Below are 12,974 nucleotides of genomic sequence, written 5' to 3'. Positions count from 1 at the left end.
GATAAACAGTAAACATTCCTGGCCATATTGAACAACCTCTTGGAAGCAGGAGGTTATCTCCAAAAAACAGTGCAAGGGATGTTACTCTCTCAAGATCCACAACCACTCCCAAAGATAACCAAAAGAAAGAAAGCCTTAGACAATTCCCAAGAGTAGGCAATAGTCGGTAGGACCCTAGCTGCAAGTGGACTAAAATTCCCATTTCTGTCTAGCCATACCATGCTGCAAATGGGGTGCAACTCACATTGCTGTTCGGCTATATTTTGGGGGTCCCCAACCTGATTGGGGGGAATTGGTTGCCAATTCAAGTTATTAGGATATAAAAAGGAGCAAGAAGGCAATAGATGTTCCTGAGAATGAAAGGATCAACAAGTCACAATTCAAAGATCTAATTCATACAAATGTCTTTTGCCTGCCAATCTGAATTTGGAAAGGAAGGGACAACATGAAATTTTACCTTTTTTTTCCTTGACCAGGCACCACAGTAGAGATATGGGAGAGCTGACTTTGGTAAGAATTCTCACCTTTTGCTGGCTTCTGCTAGTTTTCCCAGGATCCTGTCTGCAGGCTCCAAAGTGACAGGGCTGTCCCAGTGGGTTTCATCCTGGTCACTAGAAACTGTAAAGGGGGAAAAATAATTTTCTTTCTATCCTTAATGGTGAGTATTTGGCTGAGACCCCTTTTTTCTCTAAGGCACCTCAGTAAATGTTTGTTTATTGAAGATGGTTAAAAGTTCTCCCCTGTGGCCACTGTAATTTAGGACTATCTTTGGTAAGGTTAACCTGATTGTTCAACCTTAAAACAAAATTTTACTTAGGTACCTGCGGCTTCACCCTGGACCTAGTCCAGTTTCAGTAACACGCAGTTCAACCTTGGACCTAGCTTGGTTTCTGTCAGAACCAGTCTGTCCCTGAACCTAGCCTGGTTTCTGAGTTAGACCTAGTCCCACCCTCCCTCCAGCCTAGTTTCTAAGTCGGAACCAGTCTGATTCTGAACCCGTTCAGGTTTCTAAGTTGGACCCTGTCTCACCCTGGACCCAGCCTGGTTTCTAAGTCGGACCTGGTCTGCACCTGGACCCAGTTGACACTGGACCCAGCCCGGTTTCTAAGCCGGGCACAGTCCGACCCCGGAGCCAGCCCGCTTTCTAATCGGAACCAGTGTGACCGCGGAACCAATCTGACCCTGGACCAAGCCCAGTTTCTAAGTCGGACTCAGTTCGACCCCGGACCCAACCCACTTTCTAAGTCCCAGCCTGTCCTGTTCTTAAGTCAGACCCGGTGAGTACAAGAATTGCTCAAGTAAAGCCTGAAAGCTCGAAATGCAAAAGCTGCTGAGCTGGGCTCCAAGCGGGACTTTCCCATCACCTCCAGGCACCACAAGAAAGCAGCCAGTTCCGGAGCGCAACAGGTACAGCTCAGGGCGCCAGTGTTTGCTCCTTGCTCCTGGGGTCTCGGCGCGCAGGGTGGGGGGGGGGGTGCGGTGCGGGGGGGGCTCCCTGGTTCTCTCTCCTCTGACATCAGAACTGTTAAAAGACGAACTGAGGCATATTAAAACTTTGAAGAGTTTATCTGAGCAAGAACTGATTCTAATCAGGCATATCCATTGTAGCAGCAAGTTGCTAAGGGGAGTTTGCAAAATAAGACTTATAGGCTGGAGGGAGCAGGAACAAGGAAGTTATACTGGGTAAAAGAGTGGGTTGGTTATTGCAAATTTACTTTCCTTTAGGGGATGGCAGGGGTCTGTCAGGCAGATTACCTCACTAGTGCTGATCAGGTGATTGCTGATTGGTTTAAGGTTCCATTACTGGGAGAGCTGAAACTGTAAGTCTTGGTTGGGAGACATGGGACTTAGTGTAAGTAAGCATTTGGGGTCTCTTGTCTTGCTTTTAGCGTTGTGCAACTCAACTTAGTTTAGAGACCTTTCTAAATGGATAGGATGCAAGTTTTAAATTCAAAGAGATGACAAGAAAGTAAGGCATAAACATATTCTGATAGGATTAGTCCTTCATATTCTAACATGTTGAGATGATTTAAAATATATTTGATGTTCTTACATGTATAGCTGTTGATGAATTAAATGCACCAGTTTGGCAAATATTTGGAAGATTGTTTTTCCTTTTTTTTTTTTTTCTGCTTCATTTTTTTGCCAAATGACTCTAAAGTAAGTAACATACCATTCAGAAATGAGTTTGAGGTTTGGGATCAAACATACCTATTCTAATGCAGTCTTTGCCACTTACCTGTAGAAATAGGTACAGGCTGTTTAATATTGCTGAATTTCAGTTTCTTCGTGTGTAAAATGACCACCTTTTAAGGCATTGTAATTAAATGTAATAAATATGTAGCTCCTGGGGTGTCAGGGTGGCTCAGGCAGATGCTTATGTAGCTCCTAATTTTTTAAACACAACAAATAATTCTCTTTTCTGTACATTAATAGAGGTCACATATCAGGCATCCTTGTATATAAGGTATAGCCTTAGTATAATGCATATACCATGTGGCATGCAAAGCTAATTTATGTTGATAACTGCTTTTTGAAAAAAAAACCTTTTAATGAATACACCTTACATAAAAAATCATATTCTAGAATATCCTCTTATCTAATACTTGAAGTCATTTTTAAAGAAAATTTAAATGAGGTATTATTTATTAAATATATGTTGATTTTATCAATAGTATTGTTTGTGATGAAGCTATGTAAAATTGGAAAATAATTAGCCTTATTTTGTATTTAGTATGCTTGTCTTACATTGCTGTCTTGGGTTATTCTATTGTAAACAAGTATGTGCTGCTTATTGAGGTATTTGCCTAGGAGCTAAGAGCTATCAAAGCTGAATGCTGTGTCACCACTACTGGCTCTACCAAAATAGAGTAGTAAAGAACTTTGGGCTCTGAGTGACCTAAGGAGGACAAACCTTTATTGGAAGTAACTGAAAACTTTTCTGCCTGGGTATCATTGCCATTAAATCCTGACAAGACTTAACACATGCGATTCAATCCATGGAGCTAGCTTTCCATCTTTAGTTAGCATAAATTGAGCAAAATCCCACCTTCTCTGTTCTATATAGGCCCAGCCCTCAAACCCTGGACTTCTTTCCCTAAATCAGTGACCTACATGGCCCACTTCTCCATTGCCAGGCATTCCCTAGCCTGAGAAGTTAATACATTCAGATTTTTGTTTTATTGTTGTTTTTTTTTTTAACTCTGGTGGCTTTGTTTTATTCTTTAAAATTCCTCCCCCTTCCCCCTCACCCCCAGAAAAATTAAAAGAGACAAAATCGCATGGCTACAGAGTGGCTGCTGTGGGAAGAGAAATTGTCTTTTACATTAGTAAAGTCTGTGTATCCAATAGGGTACTTATGAACCATATGTGGCAACTGAGTGCTTGAAAGGTGGCTAGTTCAAACTGAGATGTGCTGTGAGTGTAAAAATGCACAGTCATTCCAAAGATAGTGCACATACACATGAAAATTGTAGGATCTCATTAATATTTTAAATTGATTTCATGTTTAACAGATGGTATTTTGTACACATTGGGTAAAATAAAGTGCATTATTAAATTAATTTCACCTATTTCTTTTAACTTTTAACATATGACTGTTGTAGATACTTAAAATTACGTATGTGATTTACCTCTTCTGGACAGTCCTGGTTTAGAACTTGAGAATTATGTTTCTCTGCTCGTTAACAGACGTGTCCCACAATTAAATTGAGGGACAATGTAAAGTAGAATTGTTAGATATATGAATGAAAAGATTTTGTCTGGAATTCTTGGCTAAAAAAGGAAAAGGAAAAGAAAGACAGCAAATAACCCTGGAAGGCATGATAGCCCTAAGTGTTTTTTAAGCCTTAGCCATTTATCACTTTGAGAGGCAGAGTTCAACACCACTAATAGGCAACGATGCTACTGAGGATATAGATTCATTTACTTAATATGGATATGCTGTGTCTGTTCTGAGTATAATGGTGATAGGTGTAGGAGAGGAAGTTGTTTTCCTCCACCCACCCTCTTAAGGTCCCTAGGTGGATCTGAAAATTAAACTGGCAAAGACAGATTAACAGGACAAAAGCACATGTATTTATTTAATATAAGTTTTATGTGACATGGGAGACTTCATAAGAAAATGAAGACCCAGAGAAACAGGCCTGAGTATTTTTCTGCTAGGTCTCATGAAAAGTGGACAGAAGTGGAGAGATATCAAAGAGTATGAGTGGTGAAGAGAGATCAACGAGTGTAAAGTAAGTATAGTAAACCAGGGGAAACTTAGCAAGTCCTATTTGTTCTGATTCTTCCCAGCATTCCTTTGTTCTCAGAGATAAGGATCCTTTGTTCTTCCAGGTATAGAGGGGGAACCTCTCACGGGAGAGTTTTATGACCTATTTCAGAGAAGGGTGGAGTAAGGTTAGACTGAACTTCCTGTTTTCATCTGTTTTCTCAAACTTCTTCAGCTTAAAATATTCAATATGCAAAGGTGTCATATTTTGGGGGGTAGCATGTCCTGAACCCCATCAAGGGACATTATAAATGCATATCCTTATTATCTAATTAGGGAAATGCTGTATGACCTCAAACAAATTGCAGAAAAATCAGGCATATTGCAATTGGTCATACGGGTATAACATTACTAGGTCTATATTAATGTGGAAAACTAAGAAGTAGCATCTTTTTATGTTAACCATATCCATTATTCTTTCAGCAAGACACTGATAAAATCCCTAGAATGTCAAAGTATAATAAATGTCAAAACATAATAAGTGTAGAAAATATTTTTCTGCATGAAAAGCTTCGCTTAAATTTTTAAAATATTTATTCTACTTATTAAATCACCTTAAAAAATAAGAAAAAGAAGTCTCCTGCATATGTGGTTGAAGTTAAAGCATACTTTCTCTTTGGGTTTGAAAACCAAGTGACCCAAATTTATAATGACTGCTTTTTAATGACTACTAAATATTCCACTGAATTGATAGGCTAAAAATGTGCACATATATAATTTCTATTTAAGAAAGTATGAGAAACAACTCTTAACCCTCACATCATCATAGAGTACACATCTTATTTTTTTTAAATAATTTTTTAAGGGAGAGGTGCATAGTGAAAAGAAACATATATAACATGATTTTTATTTTTAAAGTTTATTTATTTTGAGAGAGAGAGAGAGAGAGAGAACACAGGAAGGGCAGAGAGAGGGGGAGAGAGAGGGAATCTCAAGCAGGTTCTCCACTGCCAGCACAGAGCCCAGTGTGGGGCTCGAACCTGCAAACTAACCATGAGAGCATGACTTGATCCAAGTCAAGAGTCGGATGCTCAACGGACTGAACCACCCAGGTGACCCTGCAACATGATTTTTAGAGCCATAGTTTGTGTCAGTTTGTACTTTCACATGCAACATAGGTGACTCTTTTTTCTAACTATGACTTCTCTAAATTTTAATCTTTCAAAATGTATACTGATTTTCATTTCCCAACTTGATGTCTAAGTATTCAAATTAATATATGCTTTATTTTATAGCCTTAATTTTTTTAAGTAATCTCTGTGCCTAACACGGGGCTCAAACTCATGATCAATAAATCAAGAGCACATATTCTTCTGACTGAGCCAGCCAGGCGCCCCTTAATTTTTTTTTAATTATAAAATTAAAGTACAACAAAAGGAGTGACAAGAGCAAAATTCATTTCATATCAAATGAAAGAATATTGAACTTGTGTGGTAAAACCTGTTCTGTCCCCAACAACCATATGGCTTTATGATTTTCATATCAAATACGAGTTATAGTTTCCTCATTTCCAAAGCAGCAGTAGTGGTAGATAATATTTATGAGTGGAATTTTGAAGTTCAAAACTAAAATTTTGTTTTTAAGTTATATCATCAACCTTACCATTGTGGTGTTTTTAGTAGAATTTTTAGCTCTTAGATTCCTAGCATGTATATGACATGATTAGGAAGCTTCCAAACTCAATTCTGTCTCACTTCTGTTATATTGGAGTTGAAGTTCAGTAATTATCTGAAACCAGAATATAATTTTAAATAACTGAATAGCATCTCTGAAAGAATAATCATATCTTTAAGTGAAATTTTCCTTTTTTTCAGGTATTATTTTAAAATTAGATGAATAAAAATTTTTATTCTTTTTTTAAAATTATTTATTTATGAGAAAGAGTGAGTATGAGAGAGAACCAGGGAGAGGCAGAGAGAGAGAGGGAGAGAGAGAATCACCAGCAGGCTCCACATTGTCAGTGTAGAGCCCAACGTGGGGCTCAATCTCACAAACCATGAGATCATGATCTGAGCCAAAATCAAGAGTCAGATGCCTAACCAACTGAGCCACTCAAGCGCCCAAAACTTTTTTCCCCCTAAATGAACACATCTAAACTCCTGTTCTTCTTTTAAAAAGCTCAGATGTGAAGGGGTGGGGTGGGTGGAACACTTGCATGTTTTTCTTTTCATTTTATAGTGGACTTGCAACAAAAGAATGATTAAATCCATGATTAACATCATGTAAGCATGGTTCATTCTAGTTTCCTGACAAGATACCAAATCCTTTGAGTTTTATGTGAGAAGTAATCCCAAGATCCAATGTCAGAGTAATTCCCCCAAGACAGCTTAAATATTTATCATTCTTTCTTAAATCAAGTAATCCCTTAGGTTTGTTTGGATTCCATTTCTGCAGATATACATATCAATATTCATCTATCAAACATCTATCTCTTTACACAGACACATACACACATATATAGATACACATACATATATTTTTCCCCCCTTGGAATGCCCTAAAGGGTTGTTGAATGCCTGCTGTTTGTTTCTGTTCATAGTACTCTAATGAAATACATTTTAAGAAGTGTGCATGGTTGACAAATTATATCTTTTGGGAAAGTCTAAACTGGGAAAAAACATGAGGGGGGAGAGACGTTTATTATGATTACTAGACTGGAATCTCAGTAGGCTAGGATTATTGTAAGTAAAATTGATTTTGTCCATGATTTGATTTTAATCTAGTTTCACAGAATCATATTCTACAAGGAACAGATATTTAATTTAGTACATTATGATGAAAAGGCTTCAATTCAAAGAAGTTTAATGCATTTGATGCAATAAAAGCACTGATTATTAGGTTTTTAAAAATAGTCCTTATTATTTTATTACCATTCACGTAATTTTTGTGCTTATAATATTTATATTAAATGTAGAAAATATTTTAGGCTCTTGTGCTGGTACTCAGGCTGATTGCCTCTATAAAATGCAGCACTTTAGGAAGGAATAAATAGGATTTTAAATTTGCTGCACGGTTTATTTTGTTTTGTTTTGTTTTGTTTTGTTTGATCTGGAGATTTTCAGAGAAACCACTTGCCATAGAATGAGTTGGAGCTGTCTACTTACCAGCTACAGTTGTAAACAAGACTCTATGGAAACCAATCTCCTGTAATTTTCCAGTCTACTGTTTTCCAATATCAAGGAGATAGAACACTTGGCAATTTTGAAGTTGCTGCTCAACAGAGGTCTCTAGCACTTTAACAGTTGGGACCAGATGGGACTATTTTCTGAAGTTAAAACCAAGGCCAAGAGAACTATCCAAGCAAAGGAAAGAGACAAAAGGAGAAATTTAGGGAGTGGCATATCATATTTTTTTTAACTGAATAATTTGTGCCAAAATGTTCTTGCGCTCTCTTCATTCTCCTATAGGTCTTGATGCATATAAAAATCGTGTCGATTCATCACATTACCTGTAGCTCTGCAACTTATTTGTAGTACCGTAGTCCCCCTTTATCCATGGTTTCACTTTCTTTGGTCAACCGCAGCCTGGAAGTAGACGATCCTCTTTCTGACTTCATGTCAGAAGGTCAGTAGTAGCCTAATGCTACATCACAATGCCTATGTCAGTCACCTCACTTCATCTCATCAGGTGGATATTTTATGATCTCACATCACCACAAGAAGGGTGAATGCAGTACAGTAAGATATTTTGAGAGAGAGATACCACATTCATATAACTTTTATTATAGTATATTGTTACAATTGTTCTAGTATATTATTAGTTATTGTCATTAATATCTTGCTGTGCATAATTTATAAATTAAACTTTACCATAGGTAAGTATGTATAGGAACAAAACATATTATATATAGGGTTTAGTAGTATCCACAGTTTGAGGCATACACTGAGGGTCTTGGAACATATCCAGAGACTGCTATATATTTTTGAGTTGCAATGAACACAAAGAGTATTCACATTTTTAAAGTTGTGTTTTCCTTTTTTTGTAAAAAAATGATTAAAATCATCTTTTAGCTCTATATCATTAACATCCTTTACAAACATTTTGTTATATTAAATCACAAAGTCACGTCAAAATGGCCATATGCATGAAGCATGCATTATTGTTGCTTTTAAGGTGAAGAGTTAAATAATACCTGAGACCTAATGGGAGAAACAGCAGTGTGGTATGGAGAAAGGAGGGTGACCATTGTCAGATAGTAATAGCTTTTTTGCTTTGGAAAGCTTAAGTTCTATAAGCCTCAGTTTCATTTAGTAAGCCAAATGGAACCTTAATAATACCTACCTACAAGAGTTACTGTATGTGTTAAAATTATGCAAAGTAGTTAAAGCACCTCCCCAAACTGAGCACTTAGTTGGCCCTTAATAAATGGTGGCTGCTGCTTCTGATATTTATGCTTCCTGATTCCCTTGTGGTTAGATGGTCTCTTGTGAATAGTACACAGTGAATTGTGGGCAGAAGTGAGGTTTATTCCTGCTGGGCTGGAGCGTGTAATTGCTCATGTAAGATTGTCCAGACTCTTTATTTCTCTCTACCATGGCAACCAGCAATGTTACAGGTAGTAGTTGTTCCATCAACTAAGATCCGAAAGTGAGTAGGACACAAAGCAGAGCCTCTAGCTGATCTGTGATGATCATGTAATATGTGTGAGGAATAAACCTTTTTTATTTGCTTTAAACTACTAACCTTTGTGGGTTATTTACTGCAGCATATCTACCCTATTTTGATTTACATAACCTTTAGATAGATATAGAGTAAAATACCAACATTATTCTAGTTCTTTGAAGCTATTTACCACTAAGCACATTCTGTCCTGGATTAGGAAACTTTAATGCATATGCTTTAGATTGCTTCTCTTCTTTTTTAAAAGAAAAGTGATGAATATATGCTGTTGTTCTCAAACACATTAGAAAAGACCGAATTTACATCAGTTTAATTAAGCTGACACATGTTTAAGTAATTTCTTCAAAATTGTTTTAGGACACCAATTCACTCCCAATACTTCTGATTTCACAATAATTTTGCAATTCACTAGATTGCTGAATGAAATATATCTGTATACAGTTTTGGCAGTTTTAAAAAAATGGAATAGTTTAAGGCCAGTACTCCAGATGTTGTAAGGAACACACAATTGTTCATAGTTCCTGATGATGATCTTTTTCTTCCTTTTCAACATATATCTGCCTCTGCAAATGTGAGCTAACAGTATACAATGTGCAATATGCAGTCATACAGTAAAATGGCAGGAGATGTGCTTGCCTTTTATATTATCTAAGATGGTTAACATTGTGAAAAAAATCTCGCATCCTCTGCAAATTTCTCCCTCACCAGTCTTGGGAACTGCAAAGAAGGCTTTTCTTTTGTCAGATGGCTGTAGCATGTTTGCACCAATTCTGATAAACACTGGAATTTTTCCTGCAATATGTTGAGGAATTGGGGCACAGGTCATAAGCTTGAATGTGTGTTGTGTTTTTCTGTTTTTTTGTTTTTGTGTTTTAATCTATCTATCTAATCTCTCCAATTTCTTGTCTATGTTTCACTATCTGTTTGGGGCAAATAAGATTGATAGTGGTACCTTGGATTCCTGTCACTTGTGGCCTGCTGAAATAGCGCAAGACACATCACCCACGCTGAAGCAGGGGAGCATGCCTTCGGCCTGTCTTATCAGTAATCTTTGGCTTACACCAGCTGGAACTGCTGGAGTGCCTCACTCAGCCTCCTCCTCCCTCCTGGAGATTCAGGAGTGATGAGAATTCCTGCATTCCTCCCTGCAAGTCCTGCACTGAGATTACATCAGTTCATTTAGCTGGAGCTTTTCAGACACTCGTTGGCAGGAATTGATTTCCTTATTTTGGTCCCTTTGCTTTTGGATTCTGCTCAAAAGACAGATTCAAGGAAGTGGATTCTACCTTTACAAGGTCTGTTTCAGATAATTACCTGAAAATGTTAGAAAATGTAAGCCAGTAGGGAGGTTGTTTTTCTTTATCTGTAAACCCACTAAGAACATGTGTATAATGCACTTTTCTTCTTGGGAGTTTGTTGAGAGGCAAGAGGTAGGAAGGGAAATGAAAAAGTTAATTGATTTGCCTTTCAAACTATTTCATTAGGAAGTTTCTAAAAGATCAAAGGTTCTGAAATAACAATAAAAAGTAAATTGAAAGAAATATAGCATGTGTTTTTAAACCAATCTTTTCTTCATCAGTCATCATGTCATTTCAAATACATTTCCTGCCAGTTTTCAAACCATATCCCCTTTGCATACGAATATAGCAATTATTTTATACCCATGCTAGGTATATATAAAAATTATCATTAATGCATTGTTCCTGATCTCAACGACCTTGCAGTTCAATGGGTATTAGTTTTCCTGCTCATTTGACTACCCCGTAACTGATCTGCAAAGGTCTTTGTGGAAGTAGTCAAAGGAGCAGAAAAACTAGTATCTGTTGCTAACTGTTGTACCTCTGGGCTGTTTAACCTAGGAGAATGGAAACAATGTAGATACTAGGGGGACAAAGTCACTGTTTGAAGGGGAAGCTTTTACCTTTAGTTTCTGTTTTTACTGCTACTAGACAATACTAGGCAATATTTTTTTTCGTATTTCACCTGACATAATCCAACTTCACATGAGTACAAAAACTAATTAAATTAAAAAAAAATCATTTGACTTCTCAGCTATGCAAGATGTAGCTTTATTTGGTTCTATAATGATGATAATGATGATGATGATAGTAATAATAATAAAATAATAGTATAAGCCAGATCTTATTTGCCAAATGGGTTGCTCTTCCTTCCTCCCCAAAGATTTCATACAGGAGCATTCGAGTATAAATGATCATAATTTTTTTTAATGTTTATTTATTTTTGAGCAAGAGAGAGAACACAAGCAGGGAGGGGCAGAGAGAGAGGGAGACACAGAATCTGAAGCAGGCTCTATCCAGGCTCTGAGCTGGAAGCACAGAGCCCAACTTGGGGCTCCAACTCATGAACCATGAGATCATGACCTGAGCCAAAGTCGGATGCTTAACCAACTAGGCCACCCAGGCACCCCATAGTGTAAATGATCTTAAAGAAGCCTTTATAGAATAGACACTAGAGAAGGTTCATATACTCTAATCCATGAGGAATCGTGGAAGGAAAATCCAATCCACATCATCCGGGAAATGATTCAAGAATGGATAGAATTGGCTTAAATTATTTTTGATGTTCTACTTGGATTTGAGTCCATGAATGTTGCTCTCAGAGTGATTTAGAGAAAGCAATTTGGGGATAGAGGAGGAAATGGGAAACAAAAAGGCTGATTTGAATATCATCATATTCCCATTATATGGTGATAATTGTCAGGATTGTGGTGCTGGTGGTGAGAATGGAGATGAAGAGATGTATGAAAGAGCCACTTCAAAACAAAACACAAGTAATATCCAGGCCTTAGAGAATGATTAGATATGACAGGTGAGCAAAAAGAATCTAAAGCATTTATTATTTGTGAAGTGACATAGCAGACAAAAAACAAATGAAAACCAAAAAACAAAACAGGTATTTGTGGTTGTAAAGATCCTAGGTTTGAAGTTTAGCTTTCCACTTCTGTGAGAGCTTGGAGAAATTACCTAACTTTTCAGGACTTTGATTTCCTCTTGGGGAAACTGGGCTGTTGTAAAAATCACACGGAATGAAGCGTGGGAAAAATCCACTACCTGTGGTCTCCTTTGTTCCTCTGGAGTGCCAAGCATTGCTCAGGCATTTTGTGCACATGACCTCTTGAAATCCTTCCAGAAAAAATGCTGAGGAAGTTTGCCTTTCATTATGACTTATTAAGCGTGAGTGTCAAGTGATGTGAACAGCCTGCTCTGTCTTAGTTTATTCAAGCTGCTATGATAAAATACCACAGATTGGGTGGTTTACACACAGAAGAAATTTATTGCTCACAGTTCTGGAGGCTGGAAGTCCAAGATCGGGGTGGCAGCATGGTTGGGTGAGTGCCCTCTTCTGATCATAGTTTTCCTTGTATCCTCACATTGGATAAAGGAGGCTAGGGGGTTCTTTTGGGTGTCATCTGTCAGAGCACTAATCCCTTTCATGAGGACTCTGTCCTGTCCTGATCTCCTCCTAAAGGTCACCTAATGCCATTGTCTTTAGAGATTAGGATTTCAACAGATAACATTTGGGGAGGGATACAAACATTCAGGCTGTAGCATCACATGGATAAAGAGTAGCACCATTAGAATTTCTATGTAGGTCTCTCTGAATTCAGCGCCATATTCCTGTTACACAGCAGGCACTCAGTAATGGGATTTGTCCTCTTTGCAAAGTGTTTGTTATACTTTTTTAAAAAAAGTTTTAAAGATGTGTATTTATTTTTGAGAAAGAGAGACAGAGCACAAGCGGGGGAGGGGAAGGAAGAGAAGAAGACACAGAATCTGAAGCAGGCTCCAGGCTCTGAGCTGTCAGTACAGAGCCTTACCCGGGGGGTGGGGGGGGGGGGCGGTGCTCAGGCCCACAAACCATGAAATCATGACCTGAGCCGATGTAGGACACTTAACCGACTGAGCCACCCAGGCGCCCATCGTTTGTTATACTTTTTGAACGTACAATAAAAGCAGTGGGCCTTCACCCCAGCAGGAAAAATGAATGTACATAAGCAGGAAATGTTGGTGTTATGGATGTTCTTAAAGCACTAGAAACCTCTGAGAAGCTGATAGTTTCG

The 12,974-nt window shown here is 37.8% G+C and overlaps 1 protein-coding gene and 1 long non-coding RNA gene across 5 annotated transcripts in view; one reads left to right on the top strand and one right to left on the bottom strand.

Annotated features, from left to right (window-relative positions):
- Positions 1–7,809, bottom strand: part of LOC125170485 (uncharacterized) — a 128,117-nt gene extending 120,308 nt beyond the window's left edge. For all 3 annotated transcript variants that reach the window (XR_007154061.1, XR_007154057.1, XR_007154060.1), the window contains exons 1-2: positions 7,722–7,809; positions 525–618 (exon numbers count right to left, since the gene is read on the bottom strand). This is a non-coding gene — a long non-coding RNA (uncharacterized LOC125170485). The remainder of the gene's footprint in view (positions 1–524; positions 619–7,721) is intronic.
- PCDH9 (protocadherin 9) overlaps positions 1–12,974 on the top strand; it is a 928,690-nt gene that overhangs the window by 161,753 nt on the left and 753,963 nt on the right. The gene's annotated exons all lie outside the window — the stretch shown is intronic.

Source organism: Prionailurus viverrinus, chromosome A1 (genome assembly GCF_022837055.1).
Source record: "Prionailurus viverrinus isolate Anna chromosome A1, UM_Priviv_1.0, whole genome shotgun sequence".
Lineage (NCBI taxonomy): Eukaryota > Metazoa > Chordata > Mammalia > Carnivora > Felidae > Prionailurus > Prionailurus viverrinus.
Note: the sequence above shows the minus strand (reverse complement) of the source record. Positions and strands in the feature narration are given on the sequence as shown.